At 33.6% G+C, this 17,741-nt stretch overlaps 1 long non-coding RNA gene across 1 annotated transcript in view; it reads left to right on the forward strand.

Moving 5' to 3' along the window:
• LOC103883200 overlaps positions 1 to 7,244 on the forward strand; it is a 76,616-nt gene extending 69,372 nt beyond the window's left edge. The window contains exon 3 of the long non-coding RNA XR_645340.4: positions 4,791 to 7,244. This is a non-coding gene — a long non-coding RNA (uncharacterized LOC103883200). The remainder of the gene's footprint in view (positions 1 to 4,790) is intronic.
• The last annotated feature ends 10,497 nt before the right edge of the window (positions 7,245 to 17,741 follow it).

Raw genomic sequence — 17,741 nt, forward strand, 5'->3', positions numbered from 1 at the left:
TGTTAAAATGGTATACACTACAGAAGGTATCCTAGAGTAACGCAACATAAAGCCTGGAAAATTATTAGGATTGGAGGTATGGACATGAAAACCCAAAAATCATTTTTATAGAAAAGTGACTGTTTTAGTTCCCTATCTTATTCTATAAAAGATAAGTTACTCGGCCTAAAATTATCTGACATATATTTTAGGACTGTAGGGGGGGCCATAAATGACAAAACAGAGGACATAAAACAAGGAGGTATATTTTTTTTCTCTATCAATCCTGGAAGCAGTATTGCTAGAAGGCAGGTGAAATGTCTGGGGAGTACATTAGAGTGCCAACAGTGCTGTAATATTCATAGAGCTATAGCAGACAGTTTTGAACGTGATGCCTTCTGGATTTGAAAGATAAACGAGGAGGCAATTCTTTGGGGCCTTGAGTGTGTATGTTTCTGTATTTCTCTGTGCTTCTCCGTTAGAAATGTGCCTGTGATACAGAGCCCTGAACAGGGCCTGTCACAATTAAATCCCCCATAAATATTTGTTGACTGAAGATTTACACCTCCAAAACCAACCCCTAGTAAACAAAAATGTATTTCCTAATTTTCTCTCAATTTTTTTGTCTACATTCTTTGTTTCAACTATTTCCTATCACCAAATTTTAAAACAAGTTTTTGTTTTAATTCCTTCACTTTATGCTTAAGATTTTACTGGCATAAAATTGCTCTCTTTATGCTTACCAATTTGACAGATTTTTGGAACTAAATTTGACAAAGTTTTTGGAATATTTGTTCTATGCAAAGCATATTCTCATCAATAATGAAATAGACTTTTTCTGAATCTTGCATATGTTTTCTCCTTTCTGGAGCATGTTGCATGACTGATCCTTTAAATTGAAGCATATGGATTCTTTGACCCTGCCAAAATTTCATGGTTTATTTTCTTTCCTGTCTCTCTCTCTCTTTTTATTTTATGTCCAATCTTTTCTTCTCCTCTATTCAGTGTAACTGTTCTTTAAAAGCTGGAATATGTCCTGTTCTCCCCTTAATTGACTGTTTCCACTGTCAACTCACATGTTGACAGAGCAGATCTAATTTTACATCTGCACAGAATATTTTTAAATGACTCTCTAGTCTTTCCTTTGGACTCCATATATTTTTTTTCACTTTAAATACCGATAAATCACTTAGATATAATAATGATAATAATCATAATAAATACAAGCTGATATTTCCTTGACATTGTGCCAGTGCTGAAAACCTAGCATATAAAAATAGAACATATCTTTGCTTTAACTCATCACATCCCATCCAACTCTTCTAAAGAATTGACATCTATTCTCCTAGATATATTATGTTATATCTTACGTGCCATTGCAAACTTTTTCAATTTATTACTATTGGCATTTAGAGTACAAACTTTTTCAAGGTATGTGACTATCTCACACATTTAACATTCTTGATTTATTTCTCTTTCTTGTGGTAAAGAAACACCTAACATGATATCCACCCACCTAACAACTGTTTTAAGTGTCCAGTTTTAACTATAAGCACAATGCTGTACAGCAGAGCCCTAGAGGGTTTTAATCTTGTTAGACTGAAACTCTATACCTATTCAATGACAAACCTTCATTTTCTCTCCCCTCGATGCCCTGATAACCACTGTTCTACTTTCTGCTTCTATGAATTTGACTGTTCAATATACCTCACAGGGGTGTAATCATGCCTTATTTGTCCTTGTGTGACTGGCTTATTTCACTTAGCATAATGCCCTCAAGATCCAAAAATGTTGTAGCAAAGGATATAATTTTCATCCTTTTTGATGGTTGAATTATATTCCATGGTACATATGTAAGTATACAATTTTTAAATCTAATTATCTGCCGATGGACATTCAGGTTGTTTCTATCTCTTGGCTATTGTGAATAATGCTGCTGCTATGAGTGTGGGAATATAAATACCTCTCTGAGATCCTGATTTCAATTCTTTTGGATAAAGACACAGAAATGGGCCTTCTGGATCACATGGTAGTTCTGTTTTTAATTTTTGAGGGAAACTCCATACTGTTTTCCACAATGGCTGCACCCCACAGCACAGACAACAAAAGTGAAAATAGACAAGAAGTACTGTACCAAAAACTTCTTCACAGCAGAGAGTAATGAACAGAGTGGAAAAGCTACCTACTCGATGAGACATAATATTTGCAAATCATATATGTTGCAAGGGATAAATATCCAAAATATATAAAGAGCTTCTACAACTCAATAACATAAAAAAGCAAATAACCCAATTAAAGAATGGTCAAAGGTCTTAAAAAGACATTTCGTCAGAGAAGACATACAAATGGCCAAAAGGCATAGAAAAAGTTGCTCAATATCACTAATCATCAGGGAAATGAAAGTCAAAGCCACAGTAAGATATCACCTCACACCGGTTAGAAAGGCCATTATTAAAAAAAAGAAAGAAATAAAGGAAAAAATAAAGGAAATGTTTCAGTGAGGATGAGGGGAAATATTGAAATACTGAAACCCTTGGGCCCTGTTGGTGAGAAAGTTGGTTTCAAATTCTCTGCATCGTCACTAAAATATTTCATTTTATTTTTTTCCAATGGCCTTCCTAACAGGTGTGAGGTGCTATCTTACACTTTTCCAAATACATCCCAGGGGAGTGATACCAACCCCAGTTGAGGATCACTGGTACAGACAGCACTGCCATTTTAAAAAATTATAAATTTGCCTTGAAGATAATATACATAGATTCATGGTTTAATTGATGCAAAAGCATGATAATTTAGCTTGACAAAAACTCACTTTGGCTGATTCATGGGGAAATGGCTTCAAAGAGTTTTCCTGAGTCAGGCATTTATTTGCTAGTTACCATAGTAATCCAGGTAAGAGGTGATGTGGTAGTCTGTGGTAGAAGTATTGAAAGTGGGAAGATTCAAGAGGCACTAAGAATTTAAAAATAACAATAAATGAATTTTGATGTTATAGAGACCTGAAAGAGATGGTAGACTTAAAGATTATTCCATATTCCTGGCTTGAGTATAGGTAGAGATAATGACCATTCTCTATATAAGACATACAAATTCTGGTGGGGTAATTCCTAGCAGAGTAGGAAGTAGATGTACAGAGATACCACATCTACCCTATGGTCATTGTTAATTTTTCATTTATTGGACTTATTTTACGATGCTCTTAATCTTTCCCAGCATGATATAAGTTCTTGGAATTACTCACTGAAGTTTTAAAACATAAAAATGTCAGAAAAATTAGAACATAAAAATGTAAGATGAGAGCTGTTTTTGAGGAAGCTTTTTAAAGAAGGAAGAAAATATCGGAGAAGGCAGACGAAGGATTGCTAAAAATAGGAGAGGAAAAGGAAGGATAGGATAGGATAGGATAGGATAGGATAGGATAGGATAGGATAGGATAGGATAGAATAGAATAGAATAGAATAGAATAGAATAGAATAGGAGAGATTGATTATCTGCTTTGTAGATGGCATAGGAAGGTACTTATAGATACACTTGTTTTATATCCTCATAAAATGTTCCTACTGTGGTGAAAATAAGCTCTACAGAAGGGCACTTCATGGTTTAACTTCCTGTCCTTGATTTTACAATTTGTAACTGATAATTACACTTTGCGATCTCCACACTCTATAAATAAATAAAATATGTCAAGCAGCAAAGCCACATTGTTGAAATGAAAAGTGGTATGTCCTGAAATGTATTTTGGTCACATGATCAAAATTTATTCTGGATTATCTAATACGACATGAAATCTTCATTGGTAATATCTTTGAATCTCTTTTTACTTTGAGATTTTCTTGAATTCTTAGATAATTATTAAAATTATAAGTAAAAATAATATTTGTTATGTAGCACTAGATATATATAACATGAATTCTTTTGTAATGAAAACATAAAATAATTATTATCAATAATAGACTTTCATACATGTCATATATATGGATATATATTAAAATAAATAGATATATGACATTTTAACTTCATATACATAATTTAGGAGCAGAGAACTATTTGAATGAAGGCCTACTGTAATACTCATGGGAAATAATACCTTAAAAGCAATGTGAAATTCAGATGAGTTTTTATTCCTTTTTTATTCCTTTTTTAGTACATTCTCAGAGGACATTTATTATTTAACATACATTACTTGCTACATCAAAAGCAATTAATTCCACAGGTAACAGAGTTTTATGTTTTATCTTTGAAAACAAAGTGACATAAAATCAAAGCAAACATATGTTTCTAATTGTACAACTATTATCTGATAAGCAATTCAGAAAAATTCTACCTAGTATAAGTTGAACCTCGAGAAACTTTTGGGATTTTTAAAAATTTATAAAAAATTCATCTTGCCAAAATTAAGAATACGTAATGAAGGAGTGATCTCAGGAACATTTTACTTCAGGCTGTTTCAATTTTAAAAATGCATGAGCTAATGGCTGTATTTTTCACTAATTTTTCAAATCACCAAAACTACTTTTCAAGGAATTTGCCGATTCAACTTAAGAGCAAAGAAACAAACTGTATGCATATTTTGTCAAAGAATCGTATCATAGAAGTAATCTTAATATCCAAAAGTTGTTACATTTGGAAAACATAATTAAGATTACTGAATCGTAAACATGCATTTATAAAAAGATGTACATCATAAATGCTGGTCTGGTAAAAAATGTAGTAGAATTTGGAGTCACTTATATGTTATCACAACTTTGTCATTGCTTAGTTTAGAAAAGTTACTTAATTTCCCTAAAATTCATTCTCTTTGTCTGTAACAGATTTATTAAGGAGACAACAATTGGAATAAAGATTAAACAAAGATACAACCTTGTGGAGAATAAAACAAGGACCTTAAATCCTGACTGGAAGACTTCTAATACAGGCTCTACCACTTAGCAGTTGTGTGAACTCATTCAGCTTAGCTTCTCCACATTTAATTTTCTCTTCCAAAAACTGAAAGTAATGATAATACTCAAACCACAGGACTGACCTGTGTATTAAAAGAATTAAGGGGCTCAAGATGACTGACTAGAGACATCGGACACTTGCCTTCTCCAGAAAAAAGAACCAAAATGATAAATAATCACATCTTGAACACAACATCTAGGATAGAATGCTAGAGTCCAATAGAGAAGTCATGGGAAACACCTGTGACACAGAAGAATATGAAAGTGAGTGATTGGCTTGGCTGAGATTGGCTGTGAGCCAAGAGGGATTCACTATTGCAGGGAAAAGTAAGTGAGAGACCCTCAGGGGTCCACATTCCCACCATGAGCTGCTGAAAGCTGCATGCCTTGGTCTGTGGGTGGTGACCCCACATTGCAGCCACTGCCAACACAAGTATCCACTGCTTCAGACCCAGAGGATCATCCTGCCACTGCTGCTGTCATTGACCACACCGTGCAGGATGCTCAGTGACCCAAAAACCCACTCACTTGGTTTGCTCATCACTGATACTACCAGCATCTGAGGAAGCCACCAGAATGTCCAAGAGTTGGTCCACCTAGCCCTGCTAACACCTGTTCCAGTGAATGCTGACTTGAGGCCTGAGAACAGCTATGCTCAGACCAATACTGCCATTCCTGGGGCCCAAAGACTGGCCCACCTGGCTTCCTTGTGCCTAGCAAAGCTTTACCTTAGCCTTCACTAATAACTGCACTCTAAACCACTGAGAAAATCACAGATACTACTGATACTGTTTACAGCAGAAGAAATCATGCACAGACTACACCATTGCAGGCATCAAAATCAAATCCAAAGGGCCTTACTCAACCAACACTCTTGATACAACATAAGAAAAAAGTCCTCCTGTGTGAAAACAAACTCAAATAATCAAAAGAGTTCCTTATTAAACCAGATGAGCAGATACCAATGAAAGAACACAGTGACCATTAAAAAGAAAGAAAATTTGACACCTCTAAAGGAACACAACAATTCCCTAGCAACAGATTCCAGTTTTAATAATCCACAAAAGTCACAGAAAAGTATTTATAATTATGTGACTGAAAAAGCTCAATGAGATACAAGAAAGTTCGGAAGAATAATCCAAAGAAAATTTTAAAAATTAGGATATGAATAATATATTAACCAAAGAGATAGGTATCATAAAGAATGATAATTCTGGAAGTGAACAGTTTACTGAATGAAATACAAAATACAATTGAAAGCTTTAATAATAGAGTAGCTCAAGCAGAATGAAAGAATCTCAGAACATAAAGACAAGCCTTTATAAATAATCCAGTTAGACAAAGATAAATAAAAAAAGAACAATGAACAAAGCCTTTGTGATATATAGGACATATAAAGTGACCAAATGTATGAATTTTTGTTATCCCCCAAGGTGAAGAAAGAATAACCTATTAAACAAAATAACAAATGAAAACTTCTCAATTCAGATATAGGAGTCCCAACATTTCACAGATACAATGCAATAAGGTCTTTTTCACAGCACATTATAGTCAAGCTGTATAAAGTCAATGATAAAAAAGAAACTTCTAAAAACTGCAATAGGAAAACATTTAGCCACCTATTTTTTAAAGTCCTTATCAAAGTAGCAGTGAACTTCTCAGCAGAAATTTCACAGTCCAGGAGAGAATGGGATGATGTAGAAACAGTACTGAAATAAAAAAAAAAAAAGAATAAAACTGTCACCCAATAATAAAGCCAGCAAAAAGTCTTCATAAATGGAGAAATAGTCTTTTCCAGAGAAGCAAATGCTGAAGGAATTCACCACCACTAAAACAGGCCTAGTAAGAATTTTTCAAGGGAGTCCTAAACCTAGAGGTGACAGGTTGACAGTATAATCATGGCAGCACACTAAAGTATAAAACTCACTGGTAACTCAAATGCACAAATGAGGAAAAGAAAGGACTCCATTGGTTCCACGACAGAAAACGAGCAAACCAAACAGATAAACAATAAGAGAGAGAAAACAAAACAAAACAAAAAATATACCAAACAACTACAAAATAATTAACAATATAATATGAATAAAATCTCCTATAGAAATAAGAACGTTAAGGGTAAACAGATTAAATTTTCCACCGAAATAATAGAGAATAGGTGAGTGCATTAAACAAAAAATATATTTCTAAAAAGAAACACATTTTTCTTATAAATATACATAAAGACTGAAAGCAAAGAAATGGAAAAATATATTCCATGCAAAGGAAAACCAAAAGCAAGCAGGAGTAGCTATGTATGTATCAAATGCATCATACTTTAAGTCAAAATAGTAAAAAAGAACAAAAAAGATCATTGTATAATGGTAAAGAAATTCCTACATCAAGCATATTATAATTCAAAATATGTATGCACCCACACTGGAGCACCCAAATCCATAAGGTAAATATTACTAGATTTAAAGAAATGGATAAACATCAATTCAATAATAGTGAGAGACTTCAATACCCCACTCTCAGCATTAGATAGGTCATTTAGAATAAAATCAACAAAGAAATATTGGACTTAAACGGTGCTTTCCAAATTGACCTGACAGATATTTGCAGAAAATTTTATCAAACAATGGCAGAACACACTTTTTTCTCATTATTATATAGAACATTGTACATAATTGACCAAATTTTAGGCCACGAAAGAATTCTGAACCAATTAAAAAATTAAAATCATATTAAGCATCCTCTCAGATCACATTGGAATAAAACTAAAAATCAATACCAACAGAAACTTTGGAAACTTTACAAATACATGGAAATACAGCAATATGCTCCTCAATGACCACTGGGTCTATGAAGAAATTAAGGTGGAAGTCAAACAATTTATTGATACAAATGAAAATAGATATAAAACATACCAAAGCCTGTGAGAAACAGCAAAAGTAGGGCTAAGAAGGAATGTAATAGCAACAATGCCTACATCAAATAAACAGAAATGTTTCAAATATATAATACAATGCACTTCAAAGAACTAGAAAAACAAGAACAAACCAAACCCAAGCTAGTAAGACAGGAGAAATAATAAAGATCAGTGCAAAACTAAATTAAATAGAGACTAACAATAACAAATTTACAAAGAATCAACGAAATAAAATGCTGGCTCTTCAAAAGATAAACAAAATTGATAAACTGCTAACTGGTCTAACCAAGAAAGTAAGAGAGAATACCCAAATAAAATCATAATTGAAAAATAATACATTATAACTTGGCCGGGCACAGTGGCTCAGGCCTGTAATTCCAGCACTTTGAGATACCAAGGTAGGTGGATCACGTAAGGTCAGGAGTTTGAGACCAGCCTGGCCAACATGGGAAACACCATCTCTACTAAAAGAAAATTACAAAAATTAGCTGAACATGGTGGCACGCACCTGTAGTCCCAGCTACTTGGGAGGCAGAGGCATGAGAATTGCTCGAACCTGGGAGGTGGAGGTGACAGTGAGCCAAGATTGTGCCACTGTACTCCAGCCTGGGAGACAGTATGAAACTGTCAAAAAAAAAAAAAAAAAAAAAAAACCATAACTGATACAACAGAGATTAAAAAAAAAAAAAATTAGAGTGTATAACAAACAAATAGATGCTTACAAACTGGAAAAGGAAAAAATAATGGGAAAAAAAAAACTATCTAGCAATATTGAATCGAGAAGAAATTAAAAATTGTGACCAGTAAGAAATAGCAAGATTAAATCAGTATTAAAAAACCATTCAATGAAAAAATAAAGGACAGAAATGGGTGGATTCAAAGCCAAATTCTACTAAACACATAAACAGAAACTAATATCAATCCTCCCAAAAGCATTCCAAAAAATAAAAATGGAGAGAACTATTCTTAACTTATCCTACAAAACCAGCATTACCCTGACAGAAAACCAGACAAGGGTACAAACACAAAAGACAGCTACATCATGAACGTGGACACAAAAAAATTCCTCAAAAAGATACTAGCAAATCAAATTCAACAGCATACCCAAAAGATAATACGCCACTTACAAGCAGGATTAATCTCTCAGATGAAAGAATGGTTCAACACATGCAAATTGATCGACGTAACACATCACATCAATAGAATGTAGGACGAAAACTCTATGGTCTCTCAATAGGCACAGAAAAAAGCATTTGACAAAATTTACACCACTTACTGGTAAAAACTCTCAACAAACTCAACATAGAAGATACATACCATAAAATACTAAAAGTTATATATGACAAACCTACAGTTAACAATATATTGACTGAGGAAAAGTTGAAAGTCTTTCATCTAAGAACTGCAACAAGAAAAGTGTCATGCGCGTCCGTGTGAAGAGACCACCAAACAGGCTTTGTGTGAGCAATAAAGCTTTTTAATCACCTGGGTGCAGGCGGGCTGAGTCCGAAAAGAGAGTCAGCAAGGGAGATAAGGGTGGGGCCGTTTTATAGGATTTGGGTAGGTAAAGGAAAATTCCAGTCAAAGGGGGGTTGTTCTCTGGCGGGCAGGAGTGGGAGTCACAAGGTCCTCAGTAGGGGAGTTTTTGAGCCAGGATGAGCCAGGAAAAGGAATTTCACAAGGTAATGTCATCGCTTAAGGCAAGGACTGGCCATTTTCACTTCTTTTGTGGTGGAATGTCATCAGTTAAGGCGGGGCAGGGCATTTTCACTTCTTTTGTGATTCTTCAGTTACTTCAGGCCATCTGGGCGTATATGTGCAAGTCACAGGGGATATGATGGCTTGGCTTGGGCTCAGAGGCCTGACAAAAAGAATGCCCATTTTCACCACTTCTATTTAACACAGTACTAAAAGTCCTAGCCAGAGAGATCAGGCAAGAAAACGAAATAAAAGGCATTCAAATTGGAAAAAAAAAAAAAGACAAATTTTCCGTATTTGCAGATGACATGAAATTATATTTAGAAAAACCAAACACTCTATCAAAAATCTTTTAGAACTGATAAAAAATAGGTAAAGTTTCAGGATACAAAATCAATACACAAAAATAGTAACGTTACTATAAACCAATAATAATATAGCTAAAATAGAAATTAAGAAGGTAATCCCACTTACAATAGCTACCAAAAAAAAAAAAAAAAAAATACCTAGGAATAAATTTACCCCAGGAAATGAGAGATCTCTGCAAGAAAAACTACAAAACATTGATGTAGGTAATTGAAGAGGACACAAAACCATGAAAAGCAAATCCTCTGTTAATGGAGTTCATGAATCAATATTGTTAAAAAGAACAACTGTCCAGAGCATTAGACAGATTCAATGCAATTCCTAGCAAAATACCAACATTCATTTTTAAAGAAAGAGAAAAAAACTCTAAAATTCATATGGCCCCAAAAATGATCCTGAATGGCCAAAGCTGTCCTGAGCAAAAAGAAAAACTAAAAACATCACATCATGTGACTTTAAAACATATTACAAGGCTATAGTAACTAAAATAGGATAATACCTGTATAACAATAGATACTTAAACTAATGGAACAAAATAAGGAACATCAAAATATAGCCATTGATCTTCAACAAATCTTTCAAGAACATACATTGCAGAATAAACACACTTTTTAATAAATGATGCTGGAAAGTCAAGATAACCTGAGACACTAGAATGAAACTGGATCCCTACCTCCCACCATATACAAAAGTCAATTCAAATGGGTTAAAAACTAAAATGTAAGACCCAAAACTATAAAACTACTGGATTAAAATAAGGAAAACTCTTCAGTACAAGGGTCTAGGCAAATATTTTTATGGTTAAGACCGAGAAAGGCACAGGAAACAAAGCAAAAATTAGACAAACAGTAGTATGTGAAAATAAAAAAGCTTTGCATGCCAAAAGAAACAATCAACAGAGTGAAGAGACAACCTTATGAATGGGAGAAAATATTTGAAAATTACTCATCTGAAAGGGCGTAATATCCATAATATGCAAGGAATTCAAAAAATTCAACAGTAAAACAAAACAAAACATAATGTTTCTATCAAGAATGGGCAAAGAACATGAGTAGACATTTCCCCCTGAAAAAAGGCATCCAAATACCAAGCAGGCACATGAAAAAAATTTCAACATCACTAATCATCAGGAAAGTACAAATCAAAAACCACCATGAGACATTATCTTACCTCTGTTTGGATGGTTATCATTATAAAGCCAAAACAACAACAACAACAACAACAACAAAACACTGTCAAGGATGCAGAAAAAAGGAACCCATACACTGTTGGCATAAATGTAAATTAGTGCATGCACTATGGAAAGAAGTGTCTAGATTTCTGAAAAAAGAAAATGAAAATAGAACTACCATATGTTCCAACAGTCTAACTACTGGATATCTTCTACGCAAAGGAAAAGAAATCAGTTTATCAAAATTATAACCTGCATTTTCATGTTTATCACAGCATTATACACAATAGCCAAGATATAGAATCAAACTAAGTGTCTTACTAATACATGAATGGATAAATAAAATGTGATATGTATATATATACAATGGAATATTATTTGACCATATAAAAGAATGAAATAATGTCAGCCAGTTTCAGTGTCTAACAACTATAATCCTAGCATTATGGGAAGTCAAGGAGGGCAGATGGCTTGACCCCAGGAGGTTGAGACCAGTCTGGGCAACATGGTTAAACCCCACGTCTACAAAAAAATAAAATAAAAATAAAAATAATAACCAGGCATGGTGATGCACACCTGTAGTTGCAGATACTCGGGAGGCTGAGATGGGAGAATCCCTGTAGCCTGGCGGGTAGAGGCTGTGGTGAGCCACGAATGTGCCACTGCTCTCCAGCCTGTGCAACAGAGCAAGACAAGATCCTATCTCAAAAAAAAAAAGAAAAAAAAAATGGAAAAGGAAAGAAAAGAAACCATGTCATTTGCAACAACATAGAGGGCATCAGAGGTCATTCTGTTAAGTCAAATAAGCCAGGAACAGAAATACAAGTATTTTATAGTCTCACTCATTTGTGTAAGCTAAAAAACTTGACCTCATGGACATAGAAAATAGAATGATATAAACTAGATACTAGAGAGTGGGAAGGGTGGGTGAAGGCAAGCATAAGGCTAAACAGATGTTCATTATAGGTAGAAATAGAGAATTAAATAGAAAAATGAATTCTAATGTTTGACAGCAGAATAGAGTAACCATACTTAGCAACAATATTATGTATATTTGTAAAAAACTGAAAGAAAGGAGGACTTTCTTTTATATGTTTATATATAAACATATAAAAATGATACTTAAGGTAATGGATATTCCAAATACCTTGATCATTATGCATTCTACGTATGTAAGAAGGACCCACATGTACTCAATAAATATGTAAACTACTATGTATCAATAAAGGTAAAAAATTAATATAGTTACCGACTAATACCATCTGTACCCCCAATAACTTAAGGAAAAAAAATAGGCTAATTAATAACAATACAATGGCTTGTAAGGAGGGAAGGAAGATTTCCATGTTTTACTTTAAATTAAAAATTACAAATGATTGAGCTTATTGAGGAAGGTATGTTGAAAGCCAAGATAGGTTGAAAGCTAAGTCTCTTGTGAGAAATAGTAAGCCCAGTTGTAAATGCAAAGGAAAGTTATTGAAAGAAATTAAAAGTGCTACACAAGTGAACACACAAATGACAAGAAAGCAAAATTGATCGCTGATATGAAGAATGTTTTACTGGTCTGAATAGAAGACCAAAAAAGTTACAACATTCTCCTGAGTAAAAGCCTAATTCAGAATAAGGCTTTTAACTCTATGAACGATGAGAGAGGTACGAAAGCTGTGGAAAAAAGTGTGTGAAGTTACCAGAGGTGTATTTATAGGCGTATGGAAAGAAACCATCTCCATAACACAAACAGCAAGTGCTGACATAGAAGCAGCAGGAAGTTATCCGGGAGTCTAGCTAAGATCATTCATGAAGGTGGCTACAGTAAACAACCTATTTTTAATGTTGATGATGCAGACTTCTATCTAAGAAGATGCCATCTAGGACTTTCTTAGCTAGACAGCAGAAGTTAATGCCTGGCTTCGAAGTTTCAAAGGACAGCTTAACTCAGTAGTTAATGCAATTGGTGGCTTTAATTGTTACAATTATGCAAAGTCTACTCTGACTGCGCTCTAGAAATGGAATAACAAAACCTGGATAACAGCACATCTGTTTACATCGTGGTGTACTGAATATTTTAAGTGCAGTGTTGAAATCTATGTGTCAGAAACAGATTTCTTTCTAAACTATTACTGCTCATTGACCATGCACCTAGTCATCTAAGACCTCTCATGGAGATATTCAAGGGGATAATGTTGTTTTCATGCCTGCTAATATAACATTCACTCTGTAGCCCATGAATCAAGAGAAATTTGAATTTTTAAGTCTTGTTGTTTAAAAAATACATTTCATGAGGCTACTGCTGCTACCTTAAATAGTGATTCCCCTGATACATCTGGGCAAAATAAATTGTAAAACTTCTGGAAAAAAATTCACCATTCGATATGCCTCTAAGAACATTTGTGATTTATGAGAGGAGGTCAAAATACCCACATTAACAGGAATTTGGAAAAAGTTGCATCTAACCCTCCTGAATGACTTTGAGGGGTTCACGACTTCAGTGGAGGAAGTAACTGCAGATTTGGGGGAACTAGCAAGATAACCAGTATTAGAAGTGTACTGAATTGTTGCAGTCTTATGATAAAACTTGAATGAATGAGCAGTTATTACTTATGGGTGAGCAGAAAAACTGGTTTCTTGAGAAAGAATCTACTCCTGGTGAAGATGCTATGAAAATTGTTAAAATGACAAAGAAAGATTTAGAACATTACATAAACTTAGTTGATAAAGTAGTGGCAATCAGTTTTGCTTTCTTGTCATTTGTGTGTTCACTGGTGTAGCACTTTTAATTACCTCCAGTAACTTTTCCTTTCATTTACAACTTGGCTTGCTGTTTGGCACAAAAAGATCTAGCTTTCAACCTATGAGATATGGAGAGTATTTTCATTCTCAAAATGCTATCAAACAGTTTTGCATGCTCCAGAGATAACTTTAATGGAAAAGTCAATTGATGTGGCCCATTTCATTGTTGTCTTATTTTAAGAAATTGACACAGCCACCTCAAATTACAGAAACGACCACGTTGGTCAGTCAGCAGCCATCAGCCTTGAGGCAAGAATCTCCAGCAGCAAAATTATTATGACACTTCAAAGGCTCGATTATTTACTATTTTATTTTGGCAATAAAATATTGTTAAATGAAAGTTTATACATTGTTTTTATAGACATTATGCAATTTGACATTTAATAGACTATAATATATTGTAAGCATAACTTTGATATGCATTGGGCAACCAAAAAAGTTGTGTGACTCACTTTATTGTGATATTTCTTTATCGAGGTTGTCTAGAACTTAACGCACAGTGTTTTTGTGGCATACCTATAATTTCTGAGTTGGGGCAGTTTGACAAAGTGCTGTTTTTCAAATGTAGTAAACCCCAATTAAAAATGAAAACCACAAAATTTAAAACAAAATCACAGTTATAGAAGTCAAGATTCTGGTATCCACATTATACAGAAGCAAGTAAACCAACCTTTTACACTCTCTTGAGGCTTAATTCTAAGCTGTTATATTACACCTGATGCTGGGATAACTCTCCCTTAGAATAGAACCTAGCAATCTGATGGAAATCCAGCAAACCGCAATTATAGAAAAATGAAAAAGTGGTAAAGTGTAAAGTATACATATTTTACATACATATGAATGTCAAAACTAAAGTTCAAGACTAAATAATAGGAAATACGAATACCTTTTTAATTTACTTTTTAAACTTTATTTATTAATGAAGATGTGGAAATGATATATGTTATATAATATAAGGCATATTAAATGAGTTTATTTAAAATGATACATTGTATAAAATTATTATGGTCAACCTGACTTCTATACAATAATAACTCCCAAACCTGGATATACATTAGAATCAACTTGAGAATTTGGATTCTTTAGTGGTCTTTTACAATATTTTTTAAACTTTTTGAGGGTTACATTTGCAGATTTGTTAAATAGGTAAACTTGTGTCCTGGGGGTTTGCTGTACAGATTATTTTATTAGCTAGGTATTGAGCCTAATACCCATTAGTTCTTTTTTCTTAACCTCTTTCTCCTCCCACCCTCCACTCTGAGAGGCCCCAGTGTGTGTCGTTCCCCTCTAAGTGTCCATGTGTTCTCATCATTTAGCTTGCATTTATAAGAGAGAACATGTGGTATTTGGTTGTCTGTTCCTGCATTATTTTGCTAAGGATAATGGTCCCCAGTTCCATTCACGTTTCTGCAAAGGACATGATTTCTTTCTTTTTCATCACTGTATAGTATTTCACAGTGTATATGTACCACATTTTCTTTATCCGGTCTACCACGGATGGGCATTGAGGTTGGTTACATGTCATTGCTATTGTGAATAGTGCTGCAGATACATGTGCATACATGTGTCTTTATAATATAATAACATATTCATTTGGATATATACGTGGCAATTAGATCACTGGGTCAAATGTTATTTCTGTCTTTAGGTTTTTGTGGAGTTGTCACACTGCCTTCTACAATGGTTAAAGTAATTTACACTCCCACCAGCAGTGTATAAGTGTTTCTTTTTCTCTGCAACCTCACCAGCATCTGTTGTTTCTTCACTTTTAAGTACTAACCATTCTGACTGGTGTGAGATGGTATCTCACTGTGGTTTTGACTTGCATTTCTCTAATAATCAGTGATGTTAAGCTTTTTTACATGTGGTTGTTGGCTGCATGTTTGTCTTTTAAAAAGTGTCTGTTTGTATCTTTTGCTCACTTTTCAATGGGGTTGTTTGCTTTTTCTCATAAATTTGTTTCACAATTCCTGGGGGATGTCTCTTCTTAATTTAATCATAAAATCTGAGGTGGGACTAGGTGTTGGTAGGTTTTAAAATTTCTCATATAATTCTATTTTTCTTTTAGTGTTGAGAACTATTGGTGTACATGATCACATCGATGGAGCAAATTAGTATAATAGGTCAATGGAAGTGAAAACACTAGAGACAATTTAAAAACATATAGCACAAGAACTCACATTTTCCTACTATTGAATTTTCTAGCAAATCTATATATAAAACAATATGCAAATATTATAATTAAATAGAATTGGAGGATATAGCTCATAGATTGTAATTCCAGTAGGCTATTCAGTGAAAATAATAAAGTTGACTTTATTTTATTAGAATATATTTGTAATATAAAAACATACATGCACTTTTTCTGTATGATCAGAAATATATGCTTTGCTAATTGTCCTTTTTTTCTCTTTACTTTGTAGGTAAATTAAAGGATGCAAAATATTATTTTTAATTGCATTAAAGCATATAATATGAGTCTAGACAATCCTTTGTTTCTTATATAAAACAAATTCCTAGAGATTCTAATAGCAATATAAATTAATTTATTGAAAAAAGTCCATTAGTTTTCTTTCAAAAACTTATTGCAAATAATGATTATTACCTAAGTGTTGAACAATGGAAATTCTTCTGATTTTGATATAGTGAACAGGAAATAATCATTTGTAATACCTAAGGCATTTATGCAGTCAAAAATTGTGCTAACTCTTGAAATTAATCCATTGTCTTTCAGGAATTGCACAGGAATATAACTTTTACATATTTCTCTTTATTAATTATATATTACATGATTTCATGTATATTACAATATGAATGAAATTATTACAGATTTTGAATTGCAGAGATTTCATACTATAAGTGCTAGAAATCTCATCTTAAATCACTACGAGATCTTGGAAATCTAAAGTAAAATGGTTACTCTACAACTTATCTTTACTCTTTATCTTTACTCTTTATCCGGTCTACCACTGATGGACATTGAGGTTGATTACATGTCACTGCTATTGTGAATAGTGCTGCAGTGAACATACATGTGCATACATGTGTCTCTATAATATAATTTATGTTCATTTGGATATATACATGGCAATTAGATCACTGGGTCAAATGTTATTTCTGTCTTTAAGTTCTACAAGTGAATCAATAGATTCACACACGTCAATTTATTTCTTCATAAATGTATGTATGAAACACACCTGATTATATGGGACATTTTACTATGATAGCATTTTCTCTATGGGTTCAATTTGTAAGTCTAACCAATCAGATGCAAGTAGCCATGATGAGAGATTTATCAACACTTCATAAATACTCAGAGTTTTCCTCAACAAACATTTTAATGTATTATATTAATTTCAGTCTTACTGGAACTTAAAAAAAGCTCTATGAAAAACAAAAACCAACAGGTATCAATAAAACAAATTTTCTAGCTTTCTACTGTAAAATTCTACCTGTGAAGGAGACTCACACTTTCTTAATGTTAATGCCTCAAGTAAAAATAAGGATGAGTTCTCATATCCAGATACTCAACATAGCCTTTAAAGAAAATTGTATTACATTAAGTGACTCCTTTGGCACAGTGTCAAAGTTCTTCCCTCGGAGCCTCTGTTAGGATGTTCTCTCCTGTTGGTACAAACAAGTCATCTTCAAAATCTCATACACTATAAGATTCTGTAAATTGCTCTTGTACGTTTCTCTAAGAGGAATGTTTACTTTCAAAACTCTTATTTGGACTACTGACTTCTATCTACCTAGAGAATAGGATTATATTATTAATCAAGTGCCAGCATCATCTCAGAATCTTTCAACAATTTGAATTGAAATATGCAGTCAACAGACGATTCCACTTCACACATGATAAACAGGTGAATGTGTAGGATCCACATAC

The sequence above is a fragment of the Papio anubis genome, chromosome 4, assembly GCF_008728515.1.
Source record: "Papio anubis isolate 15944 chromosome 4, Panubis1.0, whole genome shotgun sequence".
NCBI classification, from domain to species: Eukaryota; Metazoa; Chordata; class Mammalia; order Primates; family Cercopithecidae; genus Papio; species Papio anubis.